Source organism: Coregonus clupeaformis, chromosome 19 (assembly GCF_020615455.1).
Source record: "Coregonus clupeaformis isolate EN_2021a chromosome 19, ASM2061545v1, whole genome shotgun sequence".
NCBI classification, from domain to species: domain Eukaryota; kingdom Metazoa; phylum Chordata; class Actinopteri; order Salmoniformes; family Salmonidae; genus Coregonus; species Coregonus clupeaformis.
Window position 1 is genome coordinate 42,359,316 of NC_059210.1, and position 12,881 is coordinate 42,372,196.

Here is a 12,881-nt window from a genome sequence, read left to right on the forward strand (position 1 = left end):
TACATAGATACGTATATGTAGCAAGTCAAATACAAAGGGACCTTTTGATTGAATCAAACAGGCTTATGTTTTTTCCTCTTCAACCCACTTCTTAATGGTTCCACTGTTTAGAGTGGTAATTCTAGTTAAGCCCGATTCATGCATCAGATAGAAACAGAAATCAAACTGTTCTGTGGGTGTATCCTGTCCTCCTCTCTTTCTTCTCCCACTTCTGTAGAATCAGTATATCAGAGCCCCCTCCGCTTCCTCCCTCTCTCTCTCCCTCCCTCTCTGGCAGCAGTGTGGGAGGGGAGGGGCTATAGTGGAGAGTGGCCAGAGGAGAGGCAGGCTGTACTATGACAGCGTGTCAGACTGTTAGAGAGAGAGAGAGAGAAGGCAGACACAGACACAGAGCAGGCAGCAGGAGCCCTTTAACTACTGCTACTCTAACGGCGCTACATGGATAATCTACTCGCTATTCTATTACCCATTCCCTGAAGGACATTTCTCTCTGAGTCACCCTAAAAGGAACCTTTTCTTAATCTGAAGATCATTTTGGCACAGAGCTGTGCTGGAAAGAGAGTAAGTACAACCCACTAATACAGAGGCAGCCCTATATTCATTAAGAGTGCTGAGCGTTGCCTCAGTTAATCATTGATGTGTCTACTGGGGTTTTGGTTACCTTATGAAATGGACACTGCTGTCATTCTCCTGCCTCTCTCTGCATTATGGGCTACTTGATGTGTCCTTCTCTCTCTCTCTCTCTCTCTCTCTCTCTCTCTCTCTCTCTCTCTCTCTCTCTCTCTCTCTCTCTCTCTCTCTCTCTCTCTCTCTCTCTCTCTCTCTCTCTCTCTCTCTCTCTCTCTCTCTCTCTCTCTCTCTCTCTCTCTCTCTCTCTCTCTCTTACACAGGGCTAGAGTGGGTGTGTGCTGCTGACAGTATTTGTTTTAAATAACAAGGTGATAGCAGGGCAGAGGGGTCGTTAAAGAGCTTCTTCTTCTTGTTCTTCTTCTTCTTCTTCTTCTTGTTCTTCTTCTTCTTCTTCTTCTTCTTCTTCTTCTTCTTCTTCTTCTTCTTCTTCTTCTTCTTCTTCTTCTTCTTCTTCTTCTTCTTCTTCTTCTTCTATAGGCTTGGGTGTGTTTATCCTAGGTCCTCCTGCCTAAAGAGATGTTGGTGTTGAACTCTTTTTTATTTTAATATATATATTTTTTATTTTTCAAACACAGCTATTTACCTGGGTGTGTTCACATTAAAGGCATGTTGGCCTGTGCGTCAGTGTCCATAGTAAGGCAGTGGTTTTTCTAGTGGAGCTGACGGCTCAGTCTCTCCAGCTCAGAGAGCGTGTGACAGGGAATGGGGCCTCTCTCTACAGATAGGAGTGAGCGATTGTGGCAGCCAGTGCACTCACATCCTTTCCCAGCACTGGAACTTTCCGTGAACTCTGTGGCATGTGGTAAAGTTGGCTTTGTAAATGAAGGGAATGAACAAACAAAAAACGACATCAGGTCTCATTTGAGAGTGTGTTGGTGTGATTATGCCTTTCCTCCCTTAGTGGTTGAGAGCTGTGCTGTGCAGCAGGACTGTTGTGGTGGTTGGGGTTGTGATGTGAGCCAGTCAGGTGTTTTTGCTGTGGGTCTTGCAGGGCATCTTTAGGCCAGAGGCTGCAGGTGTTACTGTGTGAATCTCAAACCTCCCACCCTCACTCTGCTGGCAGCACAGTCTTGACATAATGCCTGCCAATGTGTTAGGTGTGTTCATTATTACAGAAATGGAAACTGAATGTATTCTATGAAGAAGTAAACAAGCCAACCTTTGTTACACTGTGTGCCTTTCTTTGGAGAGGGAGGATTTCCCAACCACTTACCAGTTGTGTGTAGTTCATTCTGGGGCAGGCTTTATGTTACTAGAGCACATTGGTCAGTGCCTACTTTTTTGTCACAATATGGTGTCAATATCAACCTATTCGGCACTACATAGCATAGATACAGTATCACTGGAGTGCAATATGAACCACTATGGAATGTGAAGTATCTCTCAGAGGCCAGTTCATTTTAGCCTGGGGGTGTAGTCCAGTTATGTGTCTGGACAGCTGGACATAGGATAGCCATCCCAAACATGGACATGCTATAGGAGACATAACAAAAACAGAAACTGTAGAACTACAGTAGAGATATTCAAGCGTTTTACAACAAACAGTCAAAGGGAGTTCCTCTCAGAATGAGAGGACATAACAGTTAATATATTATTTAAACAGAGTGAATTCTGTTTCCTAGTTCATTTGGAAACGTGTCGATTTCCCTGACTGATGCAGATTTGCTAGCAGAAGAAAAGCCTGCCTGTACTGATGACCTTGTCCTGGTGTTTTCTTTTGGTCTGATCCGTAAAGACAACAGCTGGCAACAGCATTCTGGGTACAGAAGCCTTGACAATGAGCTGCCTGTATGACGCTGTCACAAAGAGTTTGGCTCGTTGGTAAAGGACGGTGCCTGTTATATCAATACCTCAAATCCACACACTAGCTACTCACTTCTAGCATCCCATGGGGAGATGGACATCTCATTGTTTGATATTCTATATACTGTTAATGGATGGATTCTATACCCTTGGATATGAACTGTAGCCTAAATTGAGGTTTATATAGTGTTATTCTCAATGCCATGAGTACAGAGTAAATATCTAGGTTGGATATTGTGCTTTGGCAATAACGTTAATTGATAATGTAAGGCCTAAAGTAAATATTATTTCATGGCTGTTTTTAGCTACAGCCACTACATCCAGAATACCCAGCTCTCCCTCTGCACAGTGGAAGGCCTTTTTTGATTTGCTGTTCCAGCAGCTGAGAGGGGCACAAAGCAAAGAAAGAAAAACAGTGCTTCTGTGCACTGAAGCTTCGCAATGTGAGCGCAATGGACAACCTGTTACAGATTAGTGATTGGGCTCAGAGAAACAAGAAAATAAGAAATACATCATACTGTAGGATCTTTGCACAGCACAACCCTCCCTGGCCCCGCTCTAGCACAACCCTCCCTGGCCCCGCTCTAGCACAACCCTCCCTAGCCCCGCTCTAGCACAACCCTCCCTAGCCCCGCTCTAGCACAACCCTCCCTAGCCCCACCTCTAGCACAACCCTCCCTAGCCCCACCTCTAGCACAACCCTCCATGGCCCCGCTCTAGCACAACCCTCCCTGTCCCCGCTCTAGCACAACCCTCCCTAGCCCCGCTCTAGCACAACCCTCCCTAGCCCCACCTCTAGCACAACCCTCCCTGGCCCCACCTCTAGCACAACCCTCCCTAGCCCCACCTCTAGCACAACCCTCCATGGCCCCGCTCTAGCACAACCCTCCCTGGCCCCACCTCTAGCACAACCCTCCCTGGCCCCACCTCTAGCACAACCCTCCCTAGCCCCACCTCTAGCACAACCCTCCCTGGCCCCGCTCTAGCACAACCCTCCCTGTCCCCGCTCTAGCACAACCCTCCCTAGCCCCACCTCTAGCACAACCCTCCCTGGCCCCGCTCTAGCACAACCCTCCCTAGCCCCACCTCTAGCACAACCCTCCCTGGCCCCGCTCTAGCACAACCCTCCCTAGCCCCACCTCTAGCACAACCCTCCCTAGCCCCACCTCTAGCACATGCTTCCAATCACACTCACCATAATCCCAGGGGTCTTTTCTCAGCATTAATCTGATTCCTCTTCATCTGTTGGCTTAGGCACAGTGACTCAGTACCTGTCTGAGTGTGTGTGTGTGTTCATGTATGCATGTGTACGCACTTGCTTGCACGTGTGTGAAATGGATCATGCAATTCGTTCTGGTCGTAAAAACAAGGAATGTAAATACACTTCAAACCTCCCTCAACCCATCCCCCTCGCAACAGCCATGAGCTTAGTTAAATGAGGAATCATATTAAGTAATGTGAGTGATCTGAAACACTGTCTCTCTGAGGAACCATCCACCATTATTACGTTTGACAGTTGAGCCGACACACTTATTCAGAGCAACTAGGGTTAAGTGCCTTGCTCAAGGGCACATCGACAGATGTTTCACCTAGTCGGTTTGGGGATTCAAACCAACGACCTTTCAGTTATTGACCCAACGCTCTTAACCGCTAGGCTACCTGCCTACCTATTATGGTGACTGACTGCTACTTGATGGTTGTCAACCCCAGCTTGGACTGAGGTGCTATAATAAATGCAAGGGTCTTAATGTGAGAGAGCTATTCAGTTCTGCTGTGGCGATGGTGGATGGATTGCATGAATGAGAGAGGGGTTAATAGCAGGAAGAGGGGGATGGGATGTGGAGTGGCCAGCCACTTGTAACCTGAAGGTTAAACATGGGCCTTCAGGGAGTGCTGTTGCTGTGTACTTACTGATGGGAACTCTGCAAATAGGCTTTCAGGGAGCTCAGCTAGCAGTCTCCAGTGTTGTCCCAGTCCAGAGCAGAGCAGTCACCGTGGCAATGTGGGAAATGGCTGTGGACATGGATCCTAGCCAGAACCCTGTGTTAGCTTGACTGTCTCAGAGAGCCTCAGATCTGTCTTTTAACCAGTATGAGAAGTGCACAGAAACACCCCACATGTGTACTACGAAGTACCTCAGGCTTCCACCTTATTTTAACTGTAACGTTACAATTGCCAGTGGAATAGTTTTGAGAAGACATTTGGTATATGTTTACACGTGGGTCAGCGTTTCTCATGTGTCCATGTGAGAATGGCAAAATTGTATTTTCAGGGCACACTGTCCGTCACCCTGGGGTTCACACCTGTTCTTCTTCCATGTCTGTGTTTTAAGCATTATACCGTTCTATTTTACAGTGGTGAGTTGGAGAATGTGAGCGTCTGTACCTCTCTAACTAATGCTCGACCTGGAGGGGAGCTAAATGTGTGACCTGCGTACTCCAAATGTGTCTATATGAAGTGTTTGTCACTGTGAGATGTGTTGGTGTGCTCCTCTCTGACACCAGTGTGAGAGCTCCTGTATGTGATGAATGGAATCAGCCTTGGCCAATGGCAGCCTCCCCCTCCCCTCCCCTGCTGCAGTCATTTGATCATGATCTCCCAGCATTCCAGGTTTTGCCCTTTACGCCACTAATGGCGCTGCTGACCCTCCCAGACATTCCAACTGCAGACCACTGATCATAGAAGGCTTTTAATTGTTTTTCTACTAAAAACAAGTAATAGGCCTAGTTTTTTGTGATAATATGTTCTTTATCAATTACCCAATTATGTGAAGGCTAACTGAACATTTAGCCTAGGCCTAGCTGAGAAGTCACATGTTCATTACTGTGTTGTTGGATGATTCTGTCCTCCTCTAACCTACCAAGTGTCTAATGGGGAATGTTGGTCACATGTTATCCAGTCAGGAATCCCTGCTGATAGTTAGTAGTGGGAGGCGTGCACAGAGGAGAACAGGGAGGAGAGATGCTGGTATTTGGCCATTTCATGCGTAGCTGGAATCCACAACCGAAGGAGTGAGTGAGGGGAGTATGCTGGCTTTATCCCCCTAGTTCACTTCTCCATGGCTGTGTGCAGTCATGAAAGAAGACCTGCGCTGCTCTCTGCCTCGCTTCTCGTCTCGCTGTATGAGCATGACGCACACCAGAGCTGTAACATTTTACAACCCCTCGCCGAAAGTCAAAGGCTCTGCCAGCTCTGCCTTTCTTATGCTAATGCAGGCGAGCCCTCACTGTAGTTAGCCTTGTGTTAGGTTAGCACATGACAGCTCATGTCATGACCCACTTAGCAAAACTTTTCACAGAGCAGCATTTTCCTTCATAAAATATAGGCCTACCGAACTGTTTTACACACTCCTTTTACAGCGTGATCATTTAACAACATGATAACATACTGTACTGTTATTTTTATCTACACTGCACAGTCTGTACTTAGCACTACAGATATGGAATATGAGGAGTGAGGTGAACTGGATGACTGATAGTAGACAGTGGCAGTCTAAAAGCCTCTTATGGAAACACTGTAATGCAGGCAGGCAGTACAGGTGTTTGAGGTGAGAGACACAGTAGGCACAGTCCAGTCTGAATAATTAATGGAACTGGATCGAAAATGTGATATATGAAGAGCTAGGGCAAGGCATCCGGTGGCTTTTTTAAAGATGCTAACATCTTATCCCGGTGCTTTCTCGTGGTGTGACTGACTGCAGGGTTCAGATAACTGTCCTTCCCTCTCTTTACCCTGGCACCTGTCCACTCAACTGTCTGCCTGGCTACTCAGCTCTGGGCAGCCTGGGAGGGAGACAGTTACAGATTTGCTGCTGATGCTGCCTGGGGTCCAGCAGGGCTTTCAGACATCTGGGGGAATGGAGCTGCTTAACATGCAGGTAGCAGCTCACTAGAAGGAACTAACGCTTTTGATGCATTGATGCTCATTTTCCCCACTGCTGCCAGCATGGTCGGTGGGACAGAGGAACAGAAAGAGGGCTGCTGGTTAATTGGTTCAGGTCATATAGATATTTTCATGCTGTCCATCTACACAGCTCTGCTTTAGTCTGTAAAAGACTGCTCCTCATGCTCCTGAATTAATAAAGTAGGGAAAGGGACCTTCTTGTGCTTTATTTGGAGGATGCTGTATTATTTATTGCGATGGGGTTGCCCAAAAGAAAGAGCTACTCTGTGTGTTTGCTTTTGTACTGAACAACAAAGCAGTAGAGCCTAGTTTTTCAAGTTACAGTTCACCCTGAAGTTGCACGGTATTTTGGGAGATTACCTTATATGGCTCCTGAGAGATATGTTATGCTCATTGTCTGAATGATGTCTTCTTCAAATGACTGTCTTCCTGCTGTTCTCTCTAATCAGTTTACTCTAGATCCAGGCAAAAAGAAAACCTTTGGTTTGTTCAGACCCAGCTCTAAGGTCAAGCAAGCTCTTTACAACCTGATAGTCGTCTAGTCTACCCAGCTGCATTTAGTCTACCTCATAGATTAACCTACAAAATGTCTCAGATAATAAAATAGGTTATCATTGTTCCAGTTCTGCACATCATCTTCTGTGTATATTGGAAATGTATGGCTACACACCTTCCTTCTTCATATTTCTAGACTGACACTAAATCAGCATCTGTCTTTCTCTGCTCATGTCTGGAAAGGAGATTGCATCAGAGGGCTTGACCTGTTGTATGACATGCCCTGACCCCTATGTTTTGAAAGTAGGTGAAGATGGCTGAGGAAATTCTATGTGGGCTTGGCTCTAATATGGTATTGAAGAGGCTCAGCTTTCCTGTAACAGATCATTTCACTGCCATCTCTCCATGACATCAGCTCTCACCTCCATGCCTGCAGCCGCAGGGCCCTTCACAGACCTGAGCTGTATGGACGTGTCAGGACTCTGATTGGATCTCACACGCATCATCCACTGCACTGTATGGCTGAGCCCTTCACTGCAAACAAAGGCCACAGGAACTTCAAGGGTCCTTTTGAAGTTCACTTCACTCCGTACTACATTAACCAACAATCCTCTGCAGAGCCAGTGAAAGCGAATTGAAAGCTAACTCCCACTAGCAAAAATGTGATATAAAGTTGATCAACTTATGCATTTTAATGCACGTTATGTATGTATCTTTGCTTGGAGACAATGAAAAGCAGAAATGTAATTTCTACCCTTTTTCTCAGACATTAAGTTTCATTTGCACTGTACTACTTCAGAGTGCTAGTTAACCGCACCATGTCACATAAGAGATCTGTCTGTATGTACCTACAATCAGCTGCACTGAACAGTGTCATCTGATAGGCTGTTAATCCCCTTATTATGCTTGTCTGGTTAAATAGAGCGGGCAGTCAGTCAGCCTTACTTTAACTTATCTAGCCCAGCACAACTTTTTACTGAGAAATATGAAGAAAACAGGTTCAGGGGAAAACTTCATAGAACAAGCCCTCCAATATGAAGAGGTCATTTTGGAGATGATCGTCAATTAGACCAAAAATTATACATTTTAGTATTAAAGGTGCAATATGCAGAAATTGCTCCGCCATTTCCTGGTTGCAAAAATTCTAATAGTTCGCCTAATTTCATTTTGTGACAAAACAAGCAATAGAGAATCATTGTACCATCTAAACCACCGTGAAATATCAAAATAAACAAAAACATTGTATTTGCAGCTGTTTGAAGCTGGTTTACAAAACCGAAAGTAAAAGAAGCAAAAACTAAACTTAAGAACAGGAAGCATAGAAATAGCGCACATAGAACAGATCTACCACTTCTTAGACCTGCTTTCAATGAGAATGACAGATCTATAACTCACATTTCTATGTGAATTTGGTCGGATTGCCCAAAAAGTTATATATGGCAGCTTTAAACAGAAGTTACAGTAGGAGCTGTGTTACGCTTTAGCGTTCCATGGCTATCAGGTTGACACTCGGAGAGTGCAGAGGCAGCAGCTATTCTTCCTGGGGTCCACAAAAAACACAAAACTTGACAAGTAACAAAACACTAAGACACTGATAGACAAGGACAGTCACACACATTTTAAATACAACAATACACAAACAATAATAATAATAATACAAACAATACAACAACAAAAAAAGAATGTGTGTGTTAGAGTGTCTAGGTTGATTGGGTGCCACTGATTGGAATGTACCCTAAATATCTGTGTTCTAAAGGATTGATGACATGGCTGGGATGACTGGGATTCCAATGCCTTGGTGACTCTTTAGGAATAAGTAGCAGGCTATCGATCACTCCGACTTTAAGTCACTGCAAGTGACACGCCACAAAAAAAAAAAGGTCTGTCTGCTAGATAAAGCTAGATAAAGACAACCAGAGGGCTTTGGTTGGTACTTGGTATCATCCCCCACTCATTTCAAGGCTAAGAGACAAGAAGAGGAACTTGAGGAACCACAGGCATCAGCAAGTCAGTGTCTGCTGCTGCTGTTGCCCCAGGATCAGTAGCACTTGATTTACATATCTCTGTAAAACAGATTTTGTTAACCTGATTGGCAAAAGAATATCAGATAGGCAATCTTTTCACTGTAACAGGGTTTAGAATTCCACCTCAAAATGTTTGGGGAGCATTTTCTCCCGTCTGCAGCCCAGAGAGAAGGCTCTTATCACACAGAGCACAGCCTGACTACAAAGGTAGAGCAGAGCAGTCTGCATGTTAAGGCAACCTCTGCATTCAGTTTGAACTGGGAGACCTATGATATTTAGTATTACTGCCGTAATGATCATTATGCCATTTCTGCAGTATGCAAATGCGCTAAACGGATGCTCAGATTAAGGTTTACTACAGTACAAACCAGTGTTGGGGAGTAGTGAACTACATGTAGTTCAACTAGTAATTCAACTACATTTTGCTGTAGTTTGGTGGTAGTTGAACGAAATTCTAATCTTGGTGGTTCTTTCAGTAGTTAATTACTTTTTTGCCATGTAGCGGTGTAGCTAACTACTGGAACTACACACTACTTTATTTGCAAAAGATGAGAAAATATGGGTGAAGTAGGCGAGAATGTCCTTTTATTCTTTTGCATCAGACCTGCCTAATTCTCACTTGAAACATAGTTTGTGTTTAATAGGCTAAATTACACATTCTGTTAACACCTGACCCCAGAGACATCTATTATTGCAATTTTTCTGTCTATGACATTTCAGATTTAGATGTAATCATTTTTCACAAAGAAGCTTGGATGTAGTGTACTACTTTTTCAAAGTAAACTATATTTTTCTGAAGGGTAGCTTTAGAGTAGCTTAACTTATTCTTGTGTGAAGTAATTGGTAGTTTGGTAAACTACGATTTCAGAGTAGCTTCCACAACACTGGTACAAACCCTGCATTGAAATATCAATTTACAATCTTCCCATATCAAATAAGAGCAGCTTACATACAAACTGGTGCATGGAAGAGGTAGACCACAGGCAAGCCTGTAGGATGAACGTCATGGTCACAGTCAAATAGTGAGCAGCTATGAAGTACATGAAAGAGGGACAACGTTAATGTCACCCCCCAGTTGGCTGTTATCGCCATCAGTTTTGAATGTATGTATTTATTGCTTGCAGATTTTTTCTCCTGTTTCTGGTACTCTACTGAGGCCAGTTTTATGACTACTTCGTATGCATAATCTCCTCTTGCTCCTCTCAGACATGTAGGATAAATAATCAATGTTATCCTCTAGGTCAGTGTTTCCCAACCAGGGGTACTAGGACCCCTGGGAGTACTTGTCCTATCCACAGGGGGTACTTGAAAAGACTCATGAGACCATATGCCTACTGGTAGAATGCACATTAAGGGGTACTTCAGGGGTACTCCGGGCAGACCAAAATTCAGCTGTTGGTACAGTAAACGAAAAAGGTTGGGAACCACTGCTCTAGGTCATATTATGCATAATGCATTTAGAGTTGTAGCCCGTTTCTCTGTTCTTCATACAGTAAGCTATGTGTAAACGTGTGCAGGGTTTGCTATGAGCTGGCCACAAGTAGCCTATTAGATGTTAAGGTAGAACAATACACACACGCAGATAACAATGTAGGAGGAGTGCCCTGTCATTGATAGACTCCTGTCCCTGTACAGACATTTACTGAGACACGGCATTAATAGGAGATGTGTTGGGCTCAGTGATTGATATTGAGTGAAGGTGATGTGCAGTGCTGCTGACCAGAGCGCAGCATAGAGAAGAGATTGGGAAGAGGGAGAGTGATGGGCAAGGGGAGGGTAAGGGCTTTCGGACCTGCTCTCTGAGGGACCCTGGGGTGCAGGCATCTGTCAGTAACAGTAACAGGTCATGGGTGGAGGGGGAGGGGATGGACGAGGAGAAGGAGATGTGGTTGACTATGGGGGCTGTGTGTCAGTGTGTAGGAGCAGTGACTCTGAGCCCTTTATCGGCCCTACACAGTGATGGATGGATGGGCTGAGCACACTGCCCTGCACTGGCCAGCGCTCAGAGCATCTGTCTAAGCCTCTAAGCTATTGGAATGCGTGCAACCTTTCTCTATGGACATCCAGAGGGGACAACCACACACCATTGTTTACAGCAGTTCAAGAATTCAGACCATCTTAAACGATTTTCAATCTGAATACATTTTCCAGCTGGTTGAATCAAGTTGGTGATTTCAAATAGAGATTCAAATAGAGCACTGGGGCATGCACCCTTATTCACTCACATTCTGAAATAGCCTAGTCTGCTTGTTTCTAGTCTCACATGTTTTTCTATGTGTTATATTTGCAAAGCTTTTACCTCATAGTTTTCTCCTAGTCTCAAGGGAGTTTTGTTAAAGAATCATTTAAATGTCTTCATGTTATCTATGCACTATTGATTGTTTGTGTGACCATTCAATTACAAATTAAACAACTGAACGAAATGTTAATGAAAGCACTTAGGCTATGTATTCGTAAAACCTGATGTGTTAGTCATTTATAAGGCATACATCCACAGTGTACTTTTGAACTAACAATAATAGGCCCTTTCCATTAAAAAACAATCTACCACATGCAGACAGAACTGAAGCAAAACAGAAACTAGATAGAGATACAAAGTCATGCAGATTGTAACAAGCTTATCAGTGCTTAGCGTATCAGGGTCAATATTGCCCCAGCAGTAAATGCACAAAGAAGGATACAGTGAGATAATTCCAAACAATTGGAAACATTTAGAGCGGGAGCAGTTTGGACTGCTCTGACCTACTTTCAGCAGCCATGACTTTTACAGCTCCTCACCTGTGTCTCACAGACGTTGTGACCCCTCATAAACAGAGCACGGCTTGATATCTTAAACAGCTCGCTGACAGTGGGCTCGAGAACTATTCTGCAGTAGCACATTTCAGAGTGGATTGTATAGTTAAATGGATGCCATTCTGTACTGTTTTCCTAATGGAAATCCAAATAGTACCCAACATCTGTATTTGCTTATTTATATTTTCTGGAATTTTTCTTTCATATGCTCCAATATGTGACATTCAAGCTCAAATGGTCCAGGAGGTGTTTAAGCGTGTCGGCAGCCTGCCAGGCTGGTGTGACTGTAATCATATGAGGGTCTCCTTTAGGCTGTAATGAAGACAGCAGCACCCCTGTGAGTCATCCTGCAGGCTCCCTGTCTGTATGTGTAATGGAAAAGACTGCACATCATCCCACTGTCAGGGCTGCATGTGCATCTCATTACTGGGTGTCCACATAATTAGATAGTCAGGATCTGTCTCCATTCAGCACACACAAAACCCTGCTCCAAGGGCAAGTCAATAATAGAGTGAGAGGGGAGAGAAGGGAGGACTGCCTGGGTTGAGCGTATACCCACCCCAGCACTTAGCATACAGTACTGTATCTCCTGATTGTCCCAACAGTACTTGTGCAACACATTTGGGATGATATGCATGTAGAGCAGCCCTGTGCAATTGCATGTGGAGCAGCCCTGTGTGTGCTGGGAGCCAGGAGGCTCAACAGATCCTCTGTGATGGAAGTGTTATGACTTCTCTAACAGCTGTTGATAATGATGTACAGTGGGTATCATAAGTATTCACCTCCCCTTTGATTTTTTCATATTTTGTTGCGTTACAAAGTGGGATTGAAATAGATTGAATTGTGATTTGGTGTCATTGATCTACACAATATACTCCATAATGTCAAAGTGAATAGAAAATTCTCAACATTTTTACAGAATAATTAAATAGCAAAAATATAGTTGTTGCATAAGTATTCAGCCCCTTTGTTAAGGAAAGCCTAAAATAGTTCAGGAGTAAAATTTGGCTTAACAAGTCACATAATAAGTTACATGGACTCTATGTGAAATAATAGGGGTTGACATGGTTTTTGAATGACTGCCCCGACCTCTGTCCCCCATACATACAACATCTGTAAGATCCCTCAGTCAAGTATTGAATTTCAAGCACAGATTCAACTACAAAGACCAGGGAGCTTTTCGAAAGCCTCATGGAGAAGGGCAGTGATTGGTAGATGGGTAACAATAACAAA

General features: G+C 44.2%; 1 protein-coding gene across 1 annotated transcript in view; it reads left to right on the top strand.

The window, feature by feature from the left end:
• The first annotated feature begins 375 nt into the window (after window positions 1-375).
• The window catches only part of LOC121531930 (semaphorin-4B), a 64,004-nt gene continuing 51,498 nt past the window's right edge, over window positions 376-12,881 (top strand). The window contains exon 1 of the mRNA XM_041837498.1: window positions 376-561. The gene's annotated coding sequence lies outside the window, so the exon portion shown is untranslated. The remainder of the gene's footprint in view (window positions 562-12,881) is intronic.